Source organism: Pogona vitticeps, chromosome 11, assembly GCF_051106095.1.
Source record: "Pogona vitticeps strain Pit_001003342236 chromosome 11, PviZW2.1, whole genome shotgun sequence".
Classification (NCBI taxonomy): Eukaryota; Metazoa; Chordata; class Lepidosauria; order Squamata; family Agamidae; genus Pogona; species Pogona vitticeps.
Window position 1 is genome coordinate 11,011,759 of NC_135793.1, and position 6,000 is coordinate 11,017,758.

Sequence of the window (6,000 nt, forward strand, 5' to 3'; positions counted from 1 at the left end):
AAAGCCTTGGCTGAAAGATTCCTCATCTCCACCTGTGAGATAAAGAGTTTTTTCTCTATATTGGCAAAGGCTTTCACGGCCAGGATCTAATGGTTGTTGTGGGTTTTTTGGGCTCTTTGGCCGTGTTCTGAAGGTTGTTCTTCCTGACGTTTCGCCAGTCTCTGTGGCCGGCATCTTCAGAGGACAGCACTCTGTGCTCTGGTGTAGTTGGCTTGGAAGTGCAGTATTTATGCCTGTGAGATAGGCTTTTGTCTTTATCTGTAGATGGGTGATTAGTGTGTCTTGTTGTGGGTGCATTGTTGTGCTAAGGAGAAGAGATTATCTGTTCCTGTGGTTGATGGGTGTCATTAGCTGGCCTTTTGTGTGTAGTGATCCCCTGTCCTTGCGGCTGGGTAGTTTTTTCTCTCTCCAAGATCTATGCACTTGATCTCAAATGTTTCTAATCTGCTTCTCCTTTGAGAAGCAAAGTACACATATGCAGAGACTCACTGACAAAAGATAGAAAAACTGAATTATTCTTAAGAAGCCAATAACCTCTTTGTGATCAATGTTGTAAAATCAAATTTCTGGTAATCTGACCAGTTCACGCAACTTGTACAGAGCAGAGAATGGACAATTTTTAAATATTGTTTATAACGAGTCTAGCCCTAGATCAGAAGAGGTCATCTTATGATACTTCACGTGGTGTTGAATTGCATTCCTCCGCTGGAAGAATGAGAGGTTACTCATTTGGGCTCTACTGTAACCAATGAGGACAACCTCTATACTGAAGCAAATGGATGCTTTTTGACATTCTGGAATGCAAAGCACAGCTTCCAATGTGAGTAAGGGGTTGGAAAAGAGCCAGTCTCTTCCCTATCCCCCATTCATCCCCTCTTCTTTCATTGTTTTCTGCTGGTCAGCACAGGACAAATGGGGTTAATGGTTCTGTTCCTTTAGCTAATGGAGATGTTGCTGTCTCTATGCAAAAGCACGCCTCACTTTTGGCAGCCGACCAATGAATAAAGAGTAAAACATTCATTATTGATATGCTGTCTTTTTCCAGATTAAAAGGAAATGTGAAAAACTGTGTAGAGAAACCTGCCAATTTGAAGCTTGTATTCACTTCCTTGTACCCTGAAAAGATGCTGAACACAAAATAGCTCAGTGGGCATTGGCACAGATATTGATACTAGAGATCAGCACGAATTGGCACAGTGGTGGTTTGTGATGGTTTATGGTTCACCGGTGTCCACAAGACATGATTCCCAAATCATGCTGATTAAAACACACACACACACACACACATACACACACACACATGAAGAAGAAGAAGAAGAAGAAGAAGAAGAAGAAGAAGAAGAAGAACAACAACAACAACAACAACAACAACAACAACAACATGGTTCATGGTCTGTTCAGTTCAGGCCCATCTCTAAATGAAGGTGGCTTTCTGTGTAGCTCCACTCTTACATAAAGAAGTAGCTGCTGTTCCCCGCCATACCTCCCCCTGTCTTGTGCAATACTATTTCCTTCTTATGAAAACACATCTCTCTGTGAGCACACATACAGTAGACCTGAAGTAGAAAATTGCTTCTGGAAGTCACAGGCAATAAGATGAGAGGTTTTAAAAAAGGGGGGGGGAGCAAAGATAACATTTTAGGGAAAGTTACAATGTACTAAGCGTAGCAGAGGGGGAAATGCAAAAAATGAGTTGTGTCATGATCATGAGTGTGTAGTTTAAAGCATGTAATTTGAATGGTTTATGTAGTCATGAGAAATGTAATATGGATTCAAAATGGTTCTGTGTAAGGTTGATTTTAAGCACTGGGAATGTTTTCTGAAGAGGCCGTAAGAAGCAGTAAGGATGTTTTTTTGTTTTGTTTTGTTTTGTTTTTTGAGCCTGGGACGGCAAGGATCAAAATTGGGGAGAAGATGGGAAGAACAAAACAACACCTGCATTCTCATGAGAAAGAGAGATGGAGAGAGACCTCACCACCCCTGAATTACAATTGGTCAACATCTCGGAGGATGAAGAAGAAGGGTGGAGTTTAGCAAGTAGAAAATTGGGGGATTTTGCCATGTGCAGAGTTCCTTAATCTAGAGAGGCTTTGGTTCCATTTTTACCTCTTTTCCTTATGTTAGGATGAAGGGAGTGAGAATGTAGGAACAACAGAAAGAAGAGAGGCTTACACCCTTCGCCTACCCTGAAGAAGGTTTTTTAGAAATTTTAACTATTTTTACTCAGCTGAAATTTGTTATTCATTAACTGCAATGATCTTTGGAAATGTAATCCATGCCGTGCTTTGCTGCAAACTGAATTTTCTATGAAACTATATTTTTCCAATAAAAACTTAATCTTAAAAATCTTGAGCATCAGTCTCTTCAACAGTGATTCTGCTGAGCCTGCTTTCAAGGGGAGGCAAGGCCACATGATTGCTACTAGACAGAGTCCTAGTCCTCTGAGCTTTAATGAGTCTTAAGGGACTACAAAGCCCAGGTGTCTATACTTGCTAAATACAAGTAACTGCATGTTCAAGACCAGACTTGCTAGGATTTGTGCTATGCCCTAGCTCAGTGATGGTGAACCTTTCTGAGCCCGAGTGCCCAAACTGCAACACAAAATCAACTTATTTATTTCAAAGTGCCAATACTGGAATTAAAACCTGAATGCTGAGGTTTTGATTTAGAAAAAAAAAAAACAATTGCTCCTGCACTGCAAGGGTTAAATGCTTGTTTCTCCCCTCCCCGTGGGCAGTATTAACAAATAAATACTTACTGGTGGGGCAAATCTGCCTTCCAGTGGGAGGGGGTTCCAAAGGCTGGGAGAGTCTTTGAAACACAGCTGCATCTTTAATAGTGCAGGGATGGTGTTAATATACTCATATGTGTTTCAAACACTTAGGTTGTTTTCTTAATGGGCTCCTTATAATATCTTTTTCATGGCAAGGGCAAGAAAAAAATGTCCAAAAAGAGGCAAAAAAGCATCAAAGGCTTCATTGCGTGACTCTGCCCATCCTTATTCATTTATTTCATTTTTCTCCCTAGCTCAGGGCTTAGGAAAGTTCCTTTTGGTGCAAATGCTGGAAGATAACTTTTTTTGGAGCACCAGCCTAGAATCCTGTCAGAAGGCCAACATGGGGAGATTTAACAATCAGAGATGTTGGTCACAGGGGATACATTAATAGGCCATAAATTTAAAAAAATCATGCAAAATGCAAGCTTTTGTGGATGAATCACATAATCAGAGGGACTGTTGACATCATCTTCAGGACTCAGCCAATCCTGAGGGTGCTGCTGCTGCCTTGGGGACCCAACCCATTTTCTCCTGGGTCTTTGTGACCTCACAGAGCCCCACCTCTCTGCTGGCAGATAAAAGGGGCTTGCTGGGCAGGGCAGGAGACCAGAAGGGAGGCCAGTGGCCAGAGGGCAGTCTGGCAGAGAGAGCGGCAGCAGCTGCAGGGGACCCAGCCCTTCTGCCCAAGGCAAGTTCTCTTGTGACAAGCAGATGAACTTGCTAAGTGGGCTTCCAAGTTAACAGCTCGAGGCTGGTGGAGATCCGTGGCTTAAAGCTGGCTGATGTTGGCGATGGACCAGGGGGAAGTCGGTGGATGTTGGCAGACAGAAGCTGGTGGAATCTCCCTGCGGAAGCTGGCTGAGACTGCGAGGCGGAGGCTGGCAGAGGTTGGCGGATGAAGCCGGGGACGTTAGCCTCCTGAAACCAGCTGGCAGAAGCTTGGTGGATGGAAGCCTGGGCGGGTGAGTGAATGGCTGGTGGAGCGAAGGTGTGTGTGTGGCAGGGGGCTTGTGTGTGTGTGTGTGTGTGTGTGTGTGTGTGTGTGTGTGTGTGTGTGTGTGTGTGAATGGGCTGGCTGGTGTTCCATGGGGATGTCGCCAGGGTGTGTGTGTGATCCAAGCATTTGGGAGCTGGCGGAGACCGGCTTCAGAAGCAGAGTGGAAGAGATGAATGGGTGGATATTCCTGGTGGAAGCCAGTAGATGTTGGCAGGCGGAACTTTGGGACGAAGTAGCCAGAACATTGGTCAGTGGATACGCCTGGGTTAAAGCTGGTTGACAGCAGTGGACGAGCTTGTCCCTTAGTTGTTGTTTTTTTCTCTCTCTCTCGTAGGGCCCGAAGCGTCCTCTTCCCCAGGGGGATGCGAGGGACCAGAAGACAGGCGTCCTGCTGGAGCTGAACCAGGCTGTTATCTCTGCTGAGGATACCCATTGAGCCTCTTTTCCAAAACCAATAAAAGAATTTTTATGGAATAGTTTTGAAGTGCTGCCTTGTTTGTCAGGGGCTGTCATGGGATTATCTTCCCCATCCCCTCATTATACCTGGGGCCCAATGCCTGGGTGGGTCTTTGTGAAGTCATGGTGTGGGGCCTTGTGATGTCACAGGAATTGGGAACATAATATTTCTCCATGCATTGTGAGGGAGTGAGCTAGGCATTGTGGGTTCCCTGTTTGAACTCCTAAGCAAGTACAGTGGTGCCTCTCTTAACGATTGCCCCGCATTACGACGAATCCGCTTTACGACAATATTTTTTATCGCAATTGCGATCGCAAAACGATGGTCTACATGGGGGAATTTCGCTTAGCGATGATCGGTTCCCATCGGGAACTGATTTTCGCTTTACAGCAATCAAAAACAGCTGATGGTTCGGTTTTCAAAATGGCCACCGGGTGCTTAAAATGGCTTCGCGCTGTGCTTAGGGACGGATTCCTCGCTATACACGCAGTGGAAATGGCCACCGTATGGAGGATCTTCGCTAGACGGTGAGTTTTTAGCCCATTGGAATGCATTAACTGGGTTCTAATGCATTTCAATTGTTTTTTTAATTTTCGCTTTATGACGTTTGTTACATACAGCACTGATGTTACCTGTCTGTCATGGGTTTGGAGGGAAAGTTCCATCCTATGGGGAGTGGAAGGCGGGACATCAGGAGGAGGGGCTGTACTGTATAAATATGTGATGCCTGTGTGGTGAGAGAAGAGATGCTGAGAGACACTGGGTTGTAACGAAGCAGCAGCTGGGAAGAAGAAGCTGTTGTGGGAGTCTGAGTGTCAGACAGGGTACTACTGTGTGTCAGAGTACCAACCTGATAGGTTCAGGTGTCTGTTGGTTAGCCAGAACTGATAGGTTCAGGGTCTGTGCTTCAAGTTAAGGGTTCTGTGTGAACCAAACTGTATGCTTGTATGAGAGAGAATAAGCCACGTTACTTTACCTATTCACCTGATTGTTTATTTTTCCCTGTGTGTATTTAAAATAAACCTTATTCTTTTTATTGTTTAAAAATCCATCCCTGGTCTGTGTGACTTCTTATAGGGAATGGTTGGTGGCAGCTTAGTGTAACTGTGTGACATATCCCAGTAGGTCTGGGTTTGTCACATTGATTGGTGTCCAGCGTGTGGGATACGACTGGTCCAGTTGTCCAGTGGTCCAGCAAAGCCTTGGCAAGTGTGCCCAGAGCAAGGGGGGTCTAGTCAGGGACAGTCTGAGGCGCGTAGGTAATCTTCTAGGTGTACCTCACGGGGAGGTGCGCTAGTAGAAGAACGTGCCAACTGGGGAGACTTAGATTAAGGTGCTCTGAGGCAGCCTAGTTTTGGCGGGAAAAAGCTGAGGCAAAACTGCGTAGTAACAGTGATCTAGCTTGCCAGCTGAGAGGCCCAGCAGAGGGGGGTAGGCTCTGACTCGATACTGTTGCAAGTTTAGTGCTGAAGAACAGCAGCAATCTTTAGGGAGAGCTGGTTCTGAGGCAAGAAGGAAAAAAGTGGTCGTTTTATTTTGAGGCTTGACTTTTTAAAGCAGCCTGTTCTGAGGGGGGGTTATGCCCTTGACTCGAAGCCAAGTAGCAGAAATGAGTGAAGTGAAAGACCCCCAGATTGACCAAGGTTCTGAGGATGAATTTGGCTCAGTGCAGGGTGACAGCACAGGAGAGCAGAACCCAGAACTTAGAAAAATACTCATAGTCCAACAGCATGAACTGAGGATGAGGCAATTTGAAATGGAGGAAAGGGA

General features: G+C 45.3%; 1 long non-coding RNA gene across 1 annotated transcript in view; it reads left to right on the forward strand.

Annotated features, from left to right (window-relative positions):
- Positions 1–4,249, forward strand: part of LOC140702270 (uncharacterized) — a 67,938-nt gene extending 63,689 nt beyond the window's left edge. Inside the window, exon 3 of the long non-coding RNA XR_012081381.2 lies at positions 4,108–4,249. This is a non-coding gene — a long non-coding RNA (uncharacterized LOC140702270). The remainder of the gene's footprint in view (positions 1–4,107) is intronic.
- Positions 4,250–6,000: the final 1,751 nt, after the last annotated feature.